At 36.8% G+C, this 21,936-nt stretch overlaps 1 long non-coding RNA gene across 1 annotated transcript in view; it reads left to right on the top strand.

Annotated features, from left to right (window-relative positions):
* LOC132283212 (uncharacterized) overlaps positions 1-21,936 on the top strand; it is a 115,610-nt gene that overhangs the window by 42,897 nt on the left and 50,777 nt on the right. Inside the window, exon 3 of the long non-coding RNA XR_009471971.1 lies at positions 199-5,122. This is a non-coding gene — a long non-coding RNA (uncharacterized LOC132283212). The remainder of the gene's footprint in view (positions 1-198; positions 5,123-21,936) is intronic.

Raw genomic sequence — 21,936 nt, 5'->3', positions numbered from 1 at the left:
TTGGCCATACTACACACTTTATTGTGCAATTTGGGAGCACACGACCTAGGCCACACCAAGTTTTGGTGCCGTTGCCGGGGATTAGGCAATGCCGTATTTTGGAAACAATTAGGAATTAATACTCTTTTGATCGTGTTTTTATTTTATTTTATTTTATTTTACTTTGTTTACTTATTGTGTTTGTTTTTTATTGGGTAGGTGCATTGAGCCAAGGGAAGTGAAGCAAAGGGAAGTTCTAAAGCAAGGAAGCAAGTTAAGCTAAGCTAAGCAAAATCATAAAACGCTAAAAATAAAAAAAATATTTTGCAAGGCATAGCAAAAAAAATTGAAAACTAATTTGAAGTTGCTTAAGGACCTTTTGTGAGCTTTTCTAACTCTCTCTCTAGTTAAATCGTCAGCCCGCGTGGTGGCAATTTATAAATTCTTAGATAAATCGTGAGCCCGCGTGGAGGCAATTTATTTTTCTTGCATATTGTTGAAAGCATGGGAGTATGGGTTTGTTGTTAATTGCTTTGTGTTGCGAAGGAGGAGTGCTAGTTTTTGTTGATTTTGTTGTTGTGTTGTTTAAAGTTTTGTGCGGTCTTTTCCCTACTTTTCATCTTGACCACTCCAATGGAAAATTTAGAGGGTAATCTTGGTTATTTAGACCCGGATTTCATGGAACATCTTCCTTTTAACCAATTTCCTCCCGGAGTTTAAGCTCCAATTTCTCCAATGATCCTTCGTGATCATTACAATTTCCATGAATACCATGCACTGACTTGTGTCATGCTTCCTAATTTTGGGGCCAATTAATATGAAATTAAGCCCGAGACTATTCAAATGTGTCCACTTTTTTGTGGCTTAGATGATGAAGAACCATAGAAACATCTTGATGATTTTCTTGAAATATGCTCCACCGTGAAATACATGAATGTCTTAGAAGAAGTTCTTAGGTTTTTCCTCTTTCTCTTTACTCTTAAAAATAAGGCAAAACATTGGTTCAACAATATGAGGGCAAATTCAATAACTTCTTGGATACAAATGCAAAATGAATTTTTAAAAAATTTTTACCCCGTAAGTTTGACCAATTCAATGAGAACCGCCATTAGAGAATTTTCTCACGGGGAAGGAGAACTTTTGTATGAGGCTTGGGAAAGATTGAATGATTTGCTAAAGAAATGTCCACATCATGGCATTCCAAAATGGCAAGTGGTTCAATATTTCTACGAAAGCTTATCCGACATTCACAAGGACATAGTTGATACATCATGTGGAGGTTCATATTTTGGGAAACATAAAGATGATGTTTGGCACCTTTTTGAAAATATGAGTGAAAATTCATTGCATAAATATCACACTTCTCGGGTGAGTCATGATTCTAATGAAAAAAAGAAAAATTTGAGTGTGTCAAATTGAAAGTCCAATGGAGATTGTAGCCGAGGTCAAAACTCTCACTAAAAGACTTGATCAATTTTTATTGAGTCAAAAACCGGCTACTCAATCATCTCATTTTCATAGTTATCATCCTTATCATTCTTGTAAGCCTTGCATAACATGTTCAAGTGTATTTCATACTACTTTTAATTATCCCCATGGACATGTGCTTGATGAACACTATGAACAAGTCAATGTTACATTTGCTCACCCTCATTCAAATGCTTATATTCTGGCGTGGAGTGAATATTCAAGTCCTTTTCAAGCTAAAAATTTTCAAAGTCGGTATGTTCCTCCTCATCAAAGAAATGAAGGTTCTCAAGGATTTGTTTCATCTTCTTCTTATCATCAAAGAATGAATCACTATTCTCATCCTCAAGTGTATGATTCTCAAATTTGCCCTCATCATCCTCGTGCAGTTTCTAGTAATTCCACATTTGAAGATAAGGTTTTGGTGGCTTTGGGTAGTTTGGAAATGAATACTAAATTATTACATTTTTGTCAATCAATATCGAAGCTTGAATCCCAAATTGGGATGATAGCTAATTCCTTGAATGAAAGAGAAATTGGTAAACTAACTAGCCAACCCGAAAGAAACCCAAAAGCCCAATACTTTGTGGAAGCGAATCCTACATCGGGGTACCCTTCCCAAGAGCAAGTGTAAGCCATTACCACTTTGAGAAGTGGTAGGCAAATTGATAATAGGGTTGAAAAACCAAGTGACGATAGTGAACTGGTGCAACCCAAAGTTAGTACCCGTCCCATTTCTTATCTTTCTCCTACTTCCTTGGAAGAAAATGTTCCCATTAAGAATTCTCAATCTTCTTCATCATCTCCTCAAGTTGCAAAATCTTATGACCTAAAAGCTCCATTTCCATATGCTTTGAGAGAGACTTCGCCTTTTGGGAGGCAAGAAGGAAAAATCCATGACAATGGTGGTGTTTAAACAAGTTAACGTCAATCTTTCTCTCTTGGATGCAATTAGGCAAATTCCACCTTATGTAAAAATTTTGAAAGACCTTTGCACACAAAAGAGAAAGAACAAGGGACAAGGCTCTAAAAAAGTGTTCCTCACGGAGCAAGTGAGTTCCATCATTCAACATAACACTCCACCTAAGTTCAATGATCCCGGTGCTCCGACCATCTCATGTGTGATTGGAAACCATGAAGTTCGTAGAGCTCTTCTTGACTTAGGAGCGAGTGTTAATTTGATTCCTTACTCCATTTATGTCCAGCTAGGTTTGAATGATTTGAAGCCAACCTCGGTGGTGCTTCAATTAGTCGATAGATCCTTCAAAACACCTAGAGGTATGGTTGAGGACATACTCATCAAAGTTGACAAGTTCTATTTCCCGGTTGATTTTGTGGTTTTTGATACCGAACCGATTTCCAATCCTACCAACCATATCCCAATCATCTTAGGAAGGCCATTTCTTGCCACTATGAATGCAACCATTAATTGTAGATCCGGTGTTATGGACCTTTCTTTTGGTAACATGATGGTTAAGCTTAATGTCTTCAATGCGAGTTGACATCCTATCAATAAAGACAAGTGTTGTCTCATAGATGTCTTGGATGAAGTTGTCGAGGAGTCCACTCCTTCCATGATTATGAAAAAACCAACCGAGGACAATATTTCATCTCTCCTTTCCGAGAATTCTCTTACATCTTGTCTCCTTGAAATGTATGGGAATTGTGGGTTCGATAATGAGGGATCAATGAGTGAGGTAAGCAATTTAATGGAATCCGTTGCAAGCTTGGATTTTCCACCTTGGAAAGCTCCAAAAGAACCTCTTCTTCCACTCTCCAGCACTCCACCTGTTCCATCTTTAATCTCCCCACCTACTTTTGAGCTTAAAACTCTTCCTTATAATCTTAAGTATGTCTTCTTAGGCCCGAAAGAGACTCTTCCGGTCATCATTTCTTTAAGTCTTGAAGAAGACCAAAAGAATGATCTTTTAAATGTGCTTAAAGAAAATAAGAAGCTATTAGATGGAGTGTGGTGGATCTAAAGGGAATTGACCCTTCCATTTGCATGCATCGCATTCTCATGGAAGAGGATGAGAAACCTTTTAGAAATGCCCAAAGGAGATTAAACCCAAACATAAAAGAAGTGGTTAAGAAGGAAGTTGTAAAGCTTTTAGATGCCAGTATAATTTATCCAATCTCTGATAGCAAATGGGTGAGTCCAACTCAAATAGTTCCCAAGAATTCGGGTGTATGCATTGATTACCGGAAGCAAAATGCCACCACTAGAAAAAATCACTTTCCTTTGCCATTCATTGATCAAATTCCAGAGAGATTGGCCGGGCAACAATATTATTACTTTCTTGATAGCTATTCGGGTTACAATCAAGTAGCCCTTGACCCTTAGACCAAGAGAAAATCACATTTACTTGTCCTTTTGGCACATTTGCCTATAGACGGATGCTATTTGGTATGTGCAATTCCCTTGCCACATTTTAAAGGTGTATGATGTCAATTTTCTTGGACATGGTAGAAGAGTATCTGGAAGTGTTCATGGATGATTTTTCGGTCTTTGGGTCTTCTTTTGATGCATGCCTTAAAAATTTGTCTTTAGTGCTTAAAAGATGCCACGAAATAAACCTCTTTCTTAGCTGGGAAAAGAGCCATTTCATGGTTCAAGAGGGGATTGTTTTGGGAAATTTCATCTCAAAATGGGGTATCGAGGTTGATAAAGCAAAAGTTGAGCTCATTTCTGAATTGCCTCCACCTTCCACGGTGAGAGAGGTCCACTCCTTTCTAGGTCATACCGGCTTCTATCGCCACTTTATCAAAGACTTTAGCGAACTTGCTAGACCCTTATGCAATCTTCTTGCCAAGAAGACCCCTTTTGTTTTTTACCAAGCATGCCTTGATGCTTTTCATACACTCCGTGGCTTACTGTCATCTGCTCCTATAATGCAATCTCCCAATTGGTCATTACCTTTTGAGATTATGTGTGATGCTTCTGATTATGCAATGGGAGCAGTTTGGGGACAAAGGGTAGGTAAACTTCCATGCACCATATACAATGCAAGCAAGACTTTTTTGGGAGCTCAATTGAATTACACTCTATTACCGAGAAAGAATTACTTGCTGTAGTGCACACTCTTGATAAATTCCGGTCCTACCTCTTAGGGTCAAAAGTCATTGTCTATTCTGATCATGCTACTTTGAGGCACCTTTTGACTAAGAAAGAAACTAAACCTCATCTAATCAGATGGATTTTGCTTCTTCAAGAACTTGATTTCGAAATCAAGTATAAGAAAGGCACTGAAAATGTGGTTGCTGATCATCTTTCAAGGTTAATGGTAGAATTTTCCCCAAGCCCGCCAATTCGTGATTCATTTCCGGATGAACAACTCTTCTATTGACCTTAAGGATTTCATCCAATGACAATCTAGGTGTTTTGATGATAACAAACCATTAATGGTGTTTATGGATTAATGTTCACATTGAGTGTTGTAGATGATTCACTTTCAAAGAAGAACCTCATTGAAGATCATAAAGACCATTCCAAGAATTCCATTACTTAAGATCACATCTATGGAAAGCAAAGGAGACAAAGAAAACATGAAGTTGCAAGGAACCATCCAAAGATAGATTGGACATCAATGATCAAGAAAGCAACTTAAAGAAAGGAAGAATACCTCAAAGTCTAAAAGTTCATGAACAAAGCTTGAAGAAAGGGGTAGATAGCTTGGTGAGTGCTAGCTTTAATTGTAATGTTATTTTTGAAGTAACTTCATTTGAAAGATCATCTCTATAGGATCATGCTTATCATCATTATCATTCATATGTTCCTATAGCAATAGACTATGCACTTCATTCATATATAATTGACATATGGAGTCTTTGCTAAAGAATGAGTTAATTTAAGCTTGATAAGCTTTGAAAGATGTCATCACTTAAGCTATAAATGCTAGGACCATGCACATCAATTATATGATTTATTTTGGTCTCTAGAAAGTAAAAGTAAGGCATTAAACTTAATATTTCATCTTTAAAGCCTTCGTTACCATGAATTGTTAAATGACTCTAGGACACAATGCACTTGTTTTTTAACATTCTTATATGTCCCTAGACCCTTAGAAACTGGACTTGAACTAAATTGAACCATACATCAAAGTCCTAGGTTCTAGAAAGATGGCTATCTCATAAAAAGCAATTTTCAGCCCATAAAATTTTCAGACCAGCCTGTACTAAAACTGCTATAACTATTTTTGTAGTTGGAGTTTTTAAGTAAGGCTAGGTGCATTAGAAAGCTGACTTCGAGCTATTAAGTTTAGACTCAAATTTCACCTAAAAAGGATTTGAATTGAATGAGATATGAGCATCACAATATGCATGTTTCTGGTCTGCAAAATTTATGACCTGGTTGCACTAAAACGGCTATAACTATTTTTGTGGTTGGAATTTTTGAGTAAGGCCAGTGGTGTTAGAAAACTGACTTCAAGGCAATGAATTTGGACTCAAATTTCACCTCATTTGGAGTTAAATGGACTGAGTTATGTCCATTTGAAGTCATGCTCTTTTCTGTCCAGTAGAAAAATTTCAAGAGGAAGTTTGTTCATGTCGACGCCTACTAAGCTCATGTCAACCAGTATCTAGGCAGTAGCAAAATCTCAAAAAGAAGGTTATTTACGTCGATTGGTTTGTAGCATACATCAATTGGTTTAGGAAGAAAATGTCAACCGGTTTGTAGCATACATTAACCGGTTCATGCAAAGAGGTCAACCGGTTTATGCCACATGTCGACCGGTTCTAGTTGATTTGCAGATTTCAAACTGCAATGGCTCTTTAACCCTTTGGGACTTTACCATTATGCCCCCAAATGGCTATATTCTTCTAAGGGCCTATAAATACACATTGTATGCACATTGTGGGCATGCAAGAGAACCAACAGAGAGACCTCCCTTTGGGGATGGAAATAGTCTATCATTTTGATAGAAATATCTTCTAGGAATCACCATGAAGCATTCATTTGATATCATTCATGTGATTCATCTTGCAAACTTAGAGTTGAGCTTTCATTTGATTATTTCAATTGTAACTCTAAGTATGAGAGCTTTGATTTGTATATTTGTCTATTTGAGAGACATTCATTGGAAGCTTCATTATATATCCATTCTTGAGAGAAGAATACCAAGAAGTTCTCTTTGCAAGGGAAAACTTGTTTCTCTTTCTCAACCCATAAAAGAAAGAAGGTGTTTCTCAAATGAGAGCATTTGGTAGAGCTCTCCACCCATAAGAGTGAGCAATAGTTTCTTCTTATCCGTCAAAAGAAAGAGAAGAGAGATGGCTTCAATATAAGGTCGGTTCTTCACCCACAAGCAAAAACATGTAAAGGTTTGCTCTCCACCCATAAGGAGGAGCCATAGTGGAATCCTTGAGAAGTTTTCTCAAGGTATGGACGTAGGCCGAGGTTGTGCCAAACCATGTACATCGTGTGTCCCTTGGTTTGCATTTTCTTTTCTCTCTAATCTCTACTCTCTTTACATTTGATTGCATCTTTATTTGCTCAGTCTTTATATATCAAATGTTTAGTCTATCTTGAGTAGAATGAGTTATATATAAATCAATTAACTAGTATGTGAAGCTCAATTGATTATATGAGGAAGGATTGAATGAATGCTTGGATTAAGTTGAATGAGTGATTGATTTTAGCTTAAACTATATGTTTTATAGTTGATTTATATATAGCTAAAATGATATTGCATACCAAGTGTTTGACAAAATGCATATTCAACACATCCTTCATCTTTAGAGTTTATATGTACACCAAGTGTTTGATAATTTGCTATAAACTATATGATAATATGTTTCATGACATTTGCACTTTGAATATTTATCACATTAATATTATGCAAATGCTAATTCTAAATGATTAGTTGAATTGAATGCATTGAAGCTTAATGGAATTCATTTATTTGAATCAATGATAATCACACTTAGTTGCATAACTAATTAGCATGATTCAATATACAAAATGAATTAGTCATTTGCTAAAGTAGTCACCTCATGTGCAGCAAGCTCATTGTTTTACATTCTAAATTAAGTGATATCTATACTACAACTCACTAGAAAATCATTCATCACAATGAATTATATTTGGCTCTAAAGTATAGAGACAAATAAAAGGAGCCGAGAAGCTAAATCGAAAAAGTTTCATAGTTTGCCAATGACCCTATTCACCCCCCCTCTAGGGTCATTACTTGGGTAACATCTTCCAAATTTCATGGACAAATGCCTTGGTTCACTGACATTGTAAACTTTCTTGCAATTGGGAAGCTTCTAACTAATTGGTCAAGGCAAGAAAAGAACCGTTTCTTTGCCAACATTCGGAATTACTATTGGAAAGATCCTGTCTTGTTTCGATATTGTCCGGACAAACGTACAAATGGACAAATGCCTTGGTTAAGGCAAGAAAAGAACCGTTTCTTTGCCAACATTCAGAATTACTATTGGAAAGATCCTGTCTTGTTTCGATATTGTCTGGATCAAATAGTGAGAAGATGTATTCCGGAGAGTAAGGTACCAAGTGTCCTTGTGTTTTGCCATATCCTTGAATATGGTGGTCATTTCAGTGCAAAGAAGACTGCCTTGAAGGTTTTTCAAAGTGGGTTATTTTGGCCCACCATCCATAGAGATGCATACAATTTTTGCAAGGAGTGTGAGTGTTGTCAAAAGATGGGATCGATGTCAAGGAAAGATATGATGCCCTTGACAAACATTCTAGTTGTCGAAATCTTTGATATATGGGGCATTGATTTCTTGGGTCCTTTTCCTTATGCCCTATGGCTTTCAATTCATTTACTTTCCGTTGACTATGTCTTTAAGTGGGTGGAGGCTTGTGCTACCAAAACAAATGACCACTCCGTGGTTGTTCAATTCATTAAATCGAATATTTTTCACTCGTTTTGGTATGCCAAGAGCAATGATTAGCGATGAAGGAAAGCATTTTTGCAATCAATTTTTGAAACAATTATTCCTAAAGTACTCCATCTCACATAAAGTCGCCACCCCTTATCATCCTTAAACAAGTGGGCAAGTAAAAGTTTCAAACCGAGAAATTAAACACATTATTGAGAAAACAATGAACACAACCCGGAAAGATTGGTCACGAAAATTAAATGATGCCTTATGGGCTTACTGGACGGCATATAAAACTCCAATTGGCATGTCTCCTTATAGACTTGTATATGGAAAGCCTTGCCATTTTCCGGTTGAGCTAGAACATAAAGCTATGTGGGTGGTTAAAAAGCTCAATTTTGACCTTGACAAAGCCAGAGAGAATCGTTCACTTCAATTGAATGAGTTGAAAGAGTTGAGACATAATGCTTATGATAATGCCAAACTTTACAAAGAAAGAACCAAAGCTTTTCATGATAAACACATTGTAAAGAAATCTTTTGAACCCGGACAAAAAGCATGGCTCTTCAACTCTAGGCTTAAACTCTTTCCCAGGAAGTTGCGTACCAAATAGGAAGGCCCATATGAAATCATTTCTATTGCGCCCCATAGGGCAGTTAAGATAAAAAGCTTAAAAGTTGGCACCACATTCAAAGTAAATGGGCAAAGGTTAAAGCCCTAGATTGAAGGGCAAGTTTTTCAAAGACATATGGAAGTCGCCCTCTTGGTGGATCCTATCTATGAAGAAATCTAGAGTCTCACTCATTTTTTTTGTTTTCATCATTGTAGACTTGCTTGATTTAGTTGTGGTCTCATCTCAAAAAGGGTTTCTTGGTTGTTCGATCAATCACAAGGCTGTTACGATCGATCGAACCTCTCTGCAGACGAAAATCATCTCTCTGTCCCACTGTTCAAACTTTTTCTGTAGAAAATCAAGTCTCTGTCCCATCGTTCGAGATTCTCTGCATATTTTCAGGTCTCTGTCCACCGTTCGAACTTTATGCCCGATCGATCCAAGTAATCTTCGATTGATCTGGTTGACCCTTGATCGATCTCAATTCTGTACTTAAAATTTTTTTTGAAGCTCTGCATATTTCATCTCTCTGTCCAATCATTCGAAGTTGTTTACAAGTTATCAGGTCTTTGATCGATCGAGGTTTGATCAATCATCATCCGATCGTTCAGAATTCAAAAAAAAAAAAAAATTTCTTCCAAAGTGGCATTCCGTCTTGCTAGAGACATTAAACTTAGGACCCATATGACACATTGTGTCTTTTATCTCTTGTATAATCCATGTTCATTTTCATTTTTATTTCTTTATTTTTCTTACATTTTGTTTCATTGTTCATACTTCTACAAAAAAAAAAAAAAAATTTCACCATTGTGCCCTTATGTGTAGTCATGCATACTTTTATGCTAGGGCTTGATCTCATATCTCTCTTTCATCTTGTGTTATATTGCCTTAGAATGCATGATTTGATTATTCTTATCCCATTTGATATTTGATGTGAGTTTGTTAGTGTGGTTATTCAAATAAGTTGTTGATTCTAAGTTTGGGGGAGACCTTTTTCATATTGGATCATTGCCGGGCTTCATGCTTTCGCCAACACGGTATACTCTTTCCATCTTTTCCATTCTTCTCATTGCACATTGAGGATAATGTGCGGTTTAAGTTTGGGGGTAAGGTGTCTTTGTTGCCTTCTACTTAAAGTTGAGTTTTAAATGCATGATTAAGATTGGAGATCCATGTTAGCTATGATTTGATCTTTCGACGACCATAATACTTAAAATTTAAAAATTGCTTGACTTGAGAGTCCAATACTCCTATGTTAGCTATAATTTTGATCTTTCGAGGACCATGATACTTAAAATTTAGAAATTGTTTAACTTGAGAGTCCAATACTCCTTGTATGCCTTGTGGATGCCATGTAGGAGTAAATTTTTCGAAAGATTGATATCTTGCTTGCACTTGTGGTCCAAATCATCTTGATTTTATGATCGTTTTGATTGTGTTGTAACGGGCTTCAGTTGTCGATGGAGTCACTGGCTTGGTTACATGGCATGGAGCTCGAGTAACCAAGGTGGAGCCTTGGAGGTTTGACTAATCGAGTAGCGCAAAGTGTAGACAATCAGAGTTTTGCAGGAGAATCGTCAAGATTGAAGCTGCAAAGAATTGCCTTATCAATGTTGTGGAAGCGATGATTGGCTGACTGAAATTTAGTTATTTGCACACTTCTGCTGCCCTAATAAATTGGTATTAGAGTTTTCGGTTCGAAACAAGGATGTCGTCTAAGTTTTTGGAAAACGAGAAGTTTAACGGCAAAAATGATTTCAACTTGTGGCGGGTTAGGATTTAGGCTTCGTTGGTTCAATAAGGGTTATCCAAGGTGCTGAAGGGGAAGGATGCACTGCCAAAAAAGATCAAGGACAAAGATAAGGTTAAGGAGAAAACACACAGTACAATTTTGTTATGCTTGAGTAACGAGGTTCTGTGAGAGGTTGCTGGAAAGACTACGGCGGATGGGCTGTGGCAAAAGTTGGAGTCCCAGTATATAACGAAATCTCTTGCGAATTGCTTGTATCTAAAGAAGCGGTTGTTCACTCTTCAGATGCACGAAGAGTCGTCTCTGAAAGACCCATCTTGACGGGGAAAATAGTATCATCATGGATTTTAATAATATTGATGTCAAGATAGAGGATGAAGATCAGGCTATTATTCTGTTATGTTCTCTACCACCTTCATATGAGAACTTTGTCGATACAATGATGTATGATAGAACTGTTTTGTCCCTCTAAGACGTGAAGACAGCTCTAAATTCTAAAGAGTTGCAGAAAATGACGTTTAAGAGCAATATAGAAAGTTCGGCAGAGGGGTTATTTGTATAAAGAGAGACTGGGATTCGTACAGAGACAGAGTGAGGGACTGAAATCTTGTAATCTCTGATTTTACACATAGTGAAAACATACCCTATTAAGGACTTCCTCTTATCAAGATCTCCAGCATAATCTGAATTAACATATCCAGCAACACTCCCACACGTCGCTGCCATTGTCATAGACTAACCCAACATCTGCAGTGCCTCGCAAGTATCATATCCTTATACTAGTGCAGTTGGTAGCCTTATGTATGCTATGGTGTGTACTAGGCCAGACATTTCACATGTAGTTAGTGTAATAAGCAGATACATAGATAGACCTGGGAAGCTCCATTAACAGGCTGTGAAGTGGATATTACGATACTTGCAGATGTTGGGTTAGTCTTTGATAGAGGCAGTGACTTGTGTGGGAGTGTTGCTGGATATGTTGATTCGGATTATGCTGGAGATCTTTATAAGAGGAGGTCTTGACAGGGTATGTTTTCACTCTTTGTGGGAGTGTGATCAGTTGGAAAGCGACTTTGCAGCTCGTAGTTGCATTTATGTTTTCATTCTTTGATAAGAGGAGATCTTGGAAAGCGACTTTGCAGCTCGTAGTTGCATTGTCTACTACTGAGGCTAAGTATATGGCAGCTACAGAGGCAGTGAAAGAAACTATGTGGTTGAGAGGCTTGGTTGGTGATTTGGGCTTGCAGCAGGATGATTTGACTGTGTTTTGCGATAGCCAGAGTGGCATACATTTGATTAAAAATCAGATGTTCCATAAGAGGACCAAGCATATTGATGTTACGTTTCACTTCATCAGAGATGTGGTTGCACAGGGTGCTATTGTAGTGAGGAAGATTGGGACAGCAGAGAATCCGGCAGATATGATGATTAAGGTCATTCTTACACTTAAGTTCAGACACTATCTGGACTTGATTGGTATATACAGTTATTAAGGCCCTTAAGGGCATGTGAAGGCGGCCAAAGGAGTAGCTGGATGGAATTTGAGCTAAGGTGGAAATTATTGGAATTTGTGTCTTAAATTCCTATTCTAATTATGTTTTAGAGTTGTATTCTGTTTGGTAATTTGTTATATGGTAAGTCTTGGCCTATAAGAAATTGTAATCCTTGTCCAACAAGGAATTGGGTTTATAATTCTATAAATAGATACATAGGCTTTGGGTTGAGACTTATGAGATTAAGAGAGATGTAGTCTCATGAGGGAGTCGATATGCAGAGGTAGTTTATAGGTTGATAAAGTAGGAAAAACACTGGTGACACTGTTAGCGAGGAGATAGGCTCGTGGAGTGGTACATAGTGAAAAGACATGTATGTGGAATTGGTATTCTATTGTTATAATATCTCTACGAATCATAGTGGAATCTCTTCTTATCCATGGACGTAGGCCGGTTTTGGCTAAACTATGTATATCTTGTGTTTGTATGTGATTGCTTTGTTGGTTATTTATGTTTCACGCGCTTCCGCTGCCCCAACACCATCTACAAGAAGTTTTGAGAGCTCTTCTCCAAATGAAGCTTTACATGAACTTGAAGAAGTTTTCCTTTATAATGCCAAGTGTTGTGTTTTTAGGATTTGTTATTTCATCCAAAAGGATAGAAGCTGATCTTGATAAAGTAAAGCCGATCACAAATTGGCCGGTTCCCACCATATTGAATGAAACACGAAGTTTTCATAGGTGGTTATCATTCTATCAGCGTTTTATTAAAAAAAATCAGCACAATAATGAGCCCTATCCCCAATTGTATAAGGAAAGGTCAGTTTGGTTGGACAACTATAGCAACATAGGTGTTTGAAGAAGTGAAGAAAATAATGACTGCATCTCTCTATTTTACTACACCTGAAATTTTAAAAATTGTTTGAAGTAAAATGTGATGCTTCACATGTTGGAATTGGATGCGTCCTCAGTCAAGGACATCCAATTGCATATTTTAGTGCGGAACGAATGAAATAAAGCAAAAGTATTCCACTTATGACAATGAATTTTATGTTGTGATTCAAGCAGTTAATTACTGGCATCAATATCTTCTTTTCAAGGAGTTTGTGTTATATTCTGACCTCAAGGTGCTCAAATACATTAACTCCAAAAAGAACGTAAGCCACTGACATGGGAATAAGGTTTCATTTTTGCAAAGTTGTTTGTTATAAGGAATAAAACTTGTGTTGAGAATAAGGCAATCGATGCACTTAGTTGGGTCCCTCACATTATTTATTCTATGGTTGTGGAAGTTCTTGGTTTCGATATGCTTAAAAGTGATACTTATCTTGCACCAATTTTAGCATTATAAATGCTGATTTGATGGCCAGAAAGTAGGGTAAATATTGAGTATTTGTTGCATGATGGCTATCTTAAAGGTGCTTATAGGAAATTTAACTCAGAGTATTAGCCGATACAAAATTCCTTAGAAATTTAGCTCCACTATATATGTGTTTGACCTACCAAAAGACATAGGTATAAGTAAAGTCTTCAATGTCGAAGATCTCACCCTACATTCGAGTCATGTTGATGATCTTATTACTTGCCTTCCACCAGCCTAATGTTTAAAGGAAGAAATTGTTGATCACCAACTTGTTTCAATAAGAGGAGGTTCAAATTATTTTCTAAATGGATTACATATCCACTTTTGAGTGCACGTGGATTACCAATAATGAGTTCGAACACCTATCTCCTCACTTTTATAAGAAATTTCATGCCTTTTCCTCGTCGAGTTTTTCTAAGCCAGGGAGGATTGAGGATTCACTAGGCCTGCCATTAAGCCTTTTGTCAAGCTCAAAATTGGAAATGGTCGCAATTCAAATTTTTGGTTTGACAGTTGCTCCTTGCTTGGCCCACTGCACCTTCAAGTCTCATTACAGCAACGAATCTACTTTACATCTGACTCCAATATTACTCTCAATACCTTTATTGAAGGTTCGTCATGGGTATTTCCCCCTTCAATCACAAGAATCATCCTTAAAATAGGAACCCAGTCTCATTTCCCATCCCCTATTCCAATGGGCCTTACGTAATTTGGTCATAACCATCCCCTTACTCACACTCTAGGAATTTCTCTATTGCTCACACTATGAAATTCCTCCAGTATAACATTCTAACACACTAATGGCCTTATGTAATTTGGTCCACCGCTAAACATAATTTCATACTTTGGATGGATTGCCACATTCGATTATCTACCCTGGACTGTAAACTCATGTTACATCGGCAGATGCCTAACCTTTGCTCATTTTGTTCAGCAAGGCCATAAGCTATTGATCATATGTTTTCTCAATGCACTTTCCTCAGGCCCATTTGGTCCTTTATTCAATCGATATGTGCATTCTACACACTACCATTATTGTGGTTAAAAATGGTGGGTTGGGCATCTCAACACTAGAAAGTTAAATCTTCCAATATAGTTGTTTACAACCTATGCACCGAACAAAATAAAAGACCCTTCCAAGGAAAATTACGATCTGCTTCCTCTGTCTTCCAATGGACCCTTGCTTTAGTAAGATTGAAACATATGTCTTTCTCGTTTGTTAATTCTTCAATCGCCAGATGCATTGTTTCAAAATGTGAACTCCTTGCTTCTATAATTTGTCCCTACCAATGCCCCAGACTAATCGAATTACAAGTGATGCAGCACAAATGCAAGAGGATTTTCTTTAAACAATTGAAGATCTTCAGAAGATTAGATTGAAATTGCGTTAATAGGGGCACCATTGTTCATGGGTCATAAATCTGTTTTAATTTTATGTTTAGTGTTTGTCTTACCCTCTAGTTAAGATATTATTGCTATTTTGGTTTTATTTTGTAAGTCATGTGACTATTTAAGGTATGTTTTGTCATTTTTAGCTCTTTATTCTACTGGACAAAATACTAGCCTTTAAATTACATTTATTTAAAGGTCTATGGTTAAATCTTTTCTAGGGTATCCCTTGTGTCTTATAAAATGGTTGTTCCAAGTTGTAATCATCAGTTTTTTGGGCTTATTGTCAACATATATTATTTGTTACTGCAGCTTTTACCTCTCCATTCTTTTGGGATTGAGTTATGGGTGTTTAAGCTATTTTTATAGCTTGAATTATCTCTTTGTTTTCCCTTCTTCAGATTTATTTCTTTTCTTTTAAAGCTGATTGCATTAGTTGGTATTCGAGTAAGTTTTGGTTTAGTGTTTTGTGTTGGGATATTAGATATCCTTGTTAGGTTTTGCAACATGCCACCAAGGAGAACAAATCCACTTCGCAGACCAGCCGTTCGGCCTCATCAAGGCGCAACTGTTAATCAATAAGAAGTGCTTCCCATGATAGAAGATCTAAGAACGTAGATTGAAGCTTTAGCCCTGCGTTTTTGTTAATCCTTTTTGCAGAAACGCAGCACCCGAATCAACACCTATTCCATTTGAAGAAAGGCATTGGCATGGTGGTTTTAAGGTGGAAATTCCTAAATTCGCAGGATATCTTGGTGGTGGAGAACAACCACAAAAAGAGGAACCAAGTTATCATAATGATGAGGAGTCCAATGGGAACAATCTTTTCAGTCATGAGGAATCATGGTTTGAAAGGTTCCATCATGATTCCAAGAATGATTCAAAAAATGATGAGTCATGGTGTTCGTAACATCAGCTACCATATAACCATTTGTTGACTGGAGCAACTCTTTAATTTTTGATGAAGAACTGCACATTGAATCTATGGATTGGGATCAATTAGCAATCTTTGGTAAGGAAACTACAAAAGAAGAATTACAAAATGAAGGAGACTATGAGAATGTGGCAGTAGCAAAAGCAATGGAGAACAATGAAGTATTTAACCTTTTATCAACTGAAGTTTTGAAAAAATACAAGTCCAATCATTGGTTGGTGTTTGAATATTCGAGCACTAACAATGGATTTCCCTTTTATGATATAATTTGGAGTGAATTCTTGGAACACACTACAACTACTAGGCGGTTGGTGGAGGAAAAATTGAAGTTGATTAAATTTTTACTGGAGGATACGCGTTCCACTGAGTTTTGCAAATCTACCTAACTGCGAAGAAAATCCAGAAAAATTCATGTTTATTATGTAAACATATTATATGTTAGTATAGGAAGATTATTGTATTTGGTTCGAGTTCGGAAAAGAAAAAAGAAATGATGGAACTACATGCTCAGATTCTTTATTGATCGTGGACATTTGCTTCTAACTTGAGGACGAGTTTTCTTTCACCTAGAGGGACTGATGCTGCGCAAATGCAAGAGGATTTTCTTCAAATGGTTGAAGATCCTCAGAAGATTAGATTGAAATTGCATAATAGGGGCACCATTGTTCATTGGTTTTAAATCTGTTTTAATTTTATGTTTAATGTTTGTCTTACCCTCTAGTTTCGGTGTTATTGTTATTTTGGTTTTATTTTATAAGTCATGTGCCTTTTAAGTAAGTCATATGACTATTTAAGGTCTATTTTGTCATTTTTAGCTGTTTATTCTGCTAGACAAAATTTAGCCTTTAGATTACATTTATTTGAGGGGCTAAGCTTAAATCTTTGTTTGGGCATCCCTTGTGTCTTGTAAAAGGGTTGTTTTACGTTGTAATCAACAGTTTTTTTTTGGCATATTATCAATATATACTATCTGTTACTGCAGCTTTTACCTCTCCCTTCTCTTGGGATTGAGTTGTGGGTGTTTAAGCTATTTTTTTTTAGCTTGAATTAGCTATCTATTTTCTCTTCTTCGGATTTATTTATTTTCTTTTAGAGCTGATTGCATTAGCAAGGAATTCTCATGCTTCGTCATTGAAACCACCGGATTGAATTGATGGACCAACTTTTTGAATTTTTATCTTTTGGTTGGGCTTATTGCTCGATGTTTTATATATTCTGAAAGTCCATGGTCTTTATGGGTAAATCCCATTTATGGGTTTGTATAGTTTACTTACATATATACAATTAACCTTTCAAAAAAAAAAAAAAAGGTAAAAAAACCTTTTAAAGGTGTATAAATGGCGTGTAAAATAGATAACTAAGGCTCAAGCCTTAACTTGGCATATGCTAGATGATGGCGAGTCCACTTGGAATCTTGAATTATGATGCAATTAAGCCGATTTTATTTGTTTTTATTAATGTTATTAAGTCATTATCTCAATTATGAGGTAAGTATATACGTCATTATTTAACAAAATCCTACAAAGTGATGGGGGGTATAATCTTGATTGAATCAGTGAATGAATAAATAATCAAATGTCTAACGAAATTTCATTGTGAATGAATCACAAATTATGGAGGTGTGAGACCTTCATTAAATGTTGATGCCTAGAATTATTGGTCTGACAGTCTGACTCCAACAGGTTTCTATTATTTTATATCCTTTCTCCCTGATTTTAAGTTTTACATTTATATTATATGTGATATTGTGACCCGAATTTGGTGTCAAGTCGTATTTGCGGGTCGTGGTCCCTGTTTAGAACTATCTTGTAGCTTGCTATATAAAGGCGCTTAGGGTTTGGAGTAGGGAGAGTGAGAACACTGACAATCATAAAAAAAAAAGAGTGAGAGCAAGAGCTAGGATTTGGGGGTTGAAACTTGTAATCTCTTATTTTTTGCATAGTGAAAACTTTCACTGGAATTTCACCGTGGATGTTGACATAACTTGCATCGAACCATGCTAAATCTTTGTGTTCTTTGTGTGCGACGTGTTTACTTTTTTTTTTTTTTTTTTTTTGTCTTAATTCATGATTTGTTCTTGGTTTGCTACATTTGTCGTAACACTGTCAAACGTCAAACTCCAACCCTGATTAGTTAAATTTCCAACCACTAAACTCTTTTATTTTCAACTATTTAAGGCTGTTCCTAACTTGTACATCATTGAGTTAAATTTGAACTAGACTTATGGGTTATTCAAGTTAAGATGTTTATGAAACAAACATAATTAAGGTTAGCCTAAACCCGTTAATGTTGTGTTAGATTTTAGAAACTCGTTAATTATGAGTTGCGTTTGTGTTATGTTGGCATGTTGTACTAAATTTTTTCACTCCTAACAAACAATAAGCAATCACACAAGGACACAATATTAAACGTTGCTCACAATTCCTAACTTTATCTACGAATGAGAACAAATTGTCCACTATCCTAAGGAAATATTGTAAATTTCCCAAATCTTTCATCTTAAATTCCTGAGCTAAGCAAGCTTTTAATCTGGACACCTCCTTAAGACCATCTCATGTTTCCACAATGTCGTTCTAAATTAAGAACAGTGATCCTGCCCTTAGTATGCTTAATGACCATGGTATGATCAAAATTACTTTGCTTGTACTCAAACTTGATCATTGCCATATAAAATCAGTCCAACTAAGCTCCCAAGGACTGTTTCATGCCATAAAATGCCTTCTTTAATTTGCATACTTTTCCTTTAGTAGTCATAGAAGAAAAGCTTGGTGGAACCTCCATGTAGACTTCTTTCTCAAGATCTCCGTGAAGGAATTCATTTTTCTCATCTAATTACTGGGGACTCCACCCTAAGTTGGCTGCACATAACAAACACACTCTGACGTAGTTCATCTTATCCACTGGTGCATATGTCTCTGGATAATCGATGACATATGTTTAGGTGAACCCTTGGTAACCAAACGTGCCATGTATCTCTCTATAGTTCCGTATGCTTTGTAGAAAAAACCCACTTTAACCCCATTTTGTTATAGTTTTTGTTTTTGTTTTTGTCAAAGTGTTACAAGCACCCATATCCCATTCTTTCCTAAAGCTTTCATCTCTTATATCGTTTATTCCTTCCACTTGGGATTCGCAAGAGCTTCTTTCCAACTCTAAGGAATAGTTATAGAAGACAAAGAGGAAATAAATGCATGAAAGGGAAAAGATAAAGGATCATAGGAAACAAGCTTAAAAATAGGATGTTGAGTACAACTGCTGATTCCTTTTCAAGCAACAATTGGAAGATCATTATTATTATGAACAATAAGAATAAAATATGACTTATCACCTTATAAAAGAGGAGGTACATTGGGTCCTAAAATCGGAGTTGGAGAGTGCAGTTGGCGTGGTGGAGGCACATGAATGGAAATTTGCTTCATTTGACATCTAGCCGATGAGTATACCTCTTCAAATCCTCCTTATCTAATCTCCTATAATCAACGTGTCCTTCACCCTTCTTCCTTATTATAATCAACGTTTCCTTTACCATGCTCCCTTATTATGAATGATGTAATCTTCCACATGTTTTTGTAAATTCCTCCTAAGATTGAGCTTGAACAGGAATAGGAATGTAAGATTGAGAATAAAAAAACTTTTCTTCCTCCACCTCCCCCTGAAAAGATGGTTTGAAGGCAAAAAGAAAAAAAAGAAAAAAAAAGGGGCTTATACTCATGAAAAGGGGCATCTAAGCTAATAAAAGCTTTTTTAGGAGGATGATAGTAGCACTTGTATCCCTTTTATGTTGCCGATTTTCTAATAAACACACATTTTACTACATTGGGATCAAGTTTCCCTCTAGGCCATTGGTGATTATGAACAAAACAAACACATCCAAAAACTCATGGAGGAAAGGAATGAATGATTTCACGAACTTGAAGTAACTCAATAGGAACCTTAAAGTCAAGATCTCTCAGAGGCATCCGATTAATGAGGTATATAGCGGTGAGAACAACATCACCTAATAAAGTCTTGAGATGACCCATGCTGAATAGTAAAAAGTGAACTACTTCGAAAAGATGGCAATTCTTCCGTTCAGCCACGCCATTCTGTGCTGGTGTATTAGAACAACTAGTTTGTTGAATAATTCCATGGTCAACTGGATATGCTTGAAAACGTTTCATTACTAGCTCTAAAAATCTTGATTTTAGCATCAAACTGAGTATATACCATCTTGTGAAATATCTTAAAACAAGGGAACTCTTCACTTTTTTGATGTAATAAGTATACCCATGTAGCCTGAGAAAAACAATCAATAAAGGTAACAAACCACCGATATCTAGAAAGAGAAACAAACTTGGAAGGTCCTCGTATATCTGAATAAACAATCATAAAAGGAGCAATCCTCCTATTATTACTAATAGTATAATAATATCTTTGATGTTTTGCAAACTCACAAGCATCTCAAATAAAATTCGCTTTGTTACACTATTTAACTGAAATAGGAAAAAGTAACTCTAATGCACTAATAGAATGACGACCTAGATACGTAAGCCACTAATGTATTTGGTGAAGTGTATGTGAATTACAAACATGAAGAGACAAATAAGAAGAAAAGTTATCACAAAAAAAAAAAGTCTCGAGTAGATATAGACCACTATGTGCCTTACCACTACTAATCGTTCTCCCCATCCCCAATTCCTGAAACATATGATGAGTACAAAAAAATGTCACAGAAAAATTTAGTGACTCAATGATTTGGCCCACATAAAGCAAATCGGTAGAAAAATTTAGAACATGTAGTATGGAATAGACGAGGAACACTAGACAAGCTCCTTTCCAGAAATAGATGACAAAGAGCCATTTGGAACACTAACCTTATCACTACCAGAACAAGAATAAGAGGAGAAAAGATTAGAAGAACCTGTTATATGATTAGAGGCTCCAGAATCAATATCCCAAAAGGGTGGAAAGACCCTAAAAACACTTGCATATATACCTTTTTTTGAGCTAAATTAAAAGAAGATGAGACTATAGTAGAAGTTAGGGCAGATGGAGTACTGAAGCGAGCCATGATGCCTCAAAGTGTCTACAATTCATCTATAATGAGATGGGTAAAGTCCCCATTGTTTGGCTTAGACGTCGTTCTGAAACTCAGACATATGAGTAAATGCCCTTGCTGAGCTAGACCATTCTCCACCTTAACCTCTAGTGGGTTTTTGGCTCCCTCGGATCAGAGACTTCCGAGGAGGTCACCCATCCTAGTATTACTCGCACACTTAACTTTGGAGTTCTGATGGGTTTACGGTTATCACAGCTTTAAAAAGCGTTGTGTCATAGAAGGGTGTGGAACCTTACATATAACACTTCACCTTCCCCAATGATGTGGGTTCCCAATGTCCTCATTGGCCACACTTCTGCCTGGGCTCTAGCTCTAATACTATTTGTAACAACCCTCACCCTACCTAGACACAATATTGTCCATTTTTGGGTCCTCCGGAATGGAGACTTCCTAGGAGGTCACCCATCCTGGTACTAATTTAGAGTAGGCACGCTTAACTTTGGAATTTTGATGGATCCATGGTTATCATGGCTTTAAAATGCGTTGTGTAATAGAAGGGTGTGAACCTGGGTTCACGGTTATCATGGTGTCATAGAAGGGTGTTGAACCATACATATAACGCTTCATCTTCCCAAGTGATGTGGGATCATGACACTCTGTAGTCTGCCAGTGTGGTAGCTCGTCTAGTGTCTTGCACCTGCCCATATCACACCCGCCCACAGAGGTCGTCACACTTTAGGCTATCCGCAGCAACCTCTCTAGAATTTTGCTTTCTAAATCAGCCACGTTAACTTTTCCTAGAGCCACGTTAGTTTTTTTTTTTTTTTTTGGATGGTAAAGCGAACACACACACACTTTTTTGCCCACATTAGGGCTCGAACCCCTCCCCTCTTCTTTAAAGATGGGGAGGTTATACCATTGGGCCAAAGGCCCTTTGGTCCACGTCAGTTTTTCCACGAGCCACGTAGGCAGCTTCTGCTTTCCAGGTTTTAGCGCTGCAGTAGCCTCTTCGGATTTTTGCACTTTAAGAATAATAATATATTTTTTTATTACCAACAACTATAT

Source organism: Cornus florida, unplaced genomic scaffold, assembly GCF_030987335.1.
Source record: "Cornus florida cultivar Cherokee Brave unplaced genomic scaffold, ASM3098733v1 CherokeeBrave_3.0.0_Hap2_Chr11, whole genome shotgun sequence".
Taxonomy (NCBI): Eukaryota; Viridiplantae; Streptophyta; class Magnoliopsida; order Cornales; family Cornaceae; genus Cornus; species Cornus florida.
This window is presented reverse-complemented; position numbering and strand designations above follow the sequence as displayed.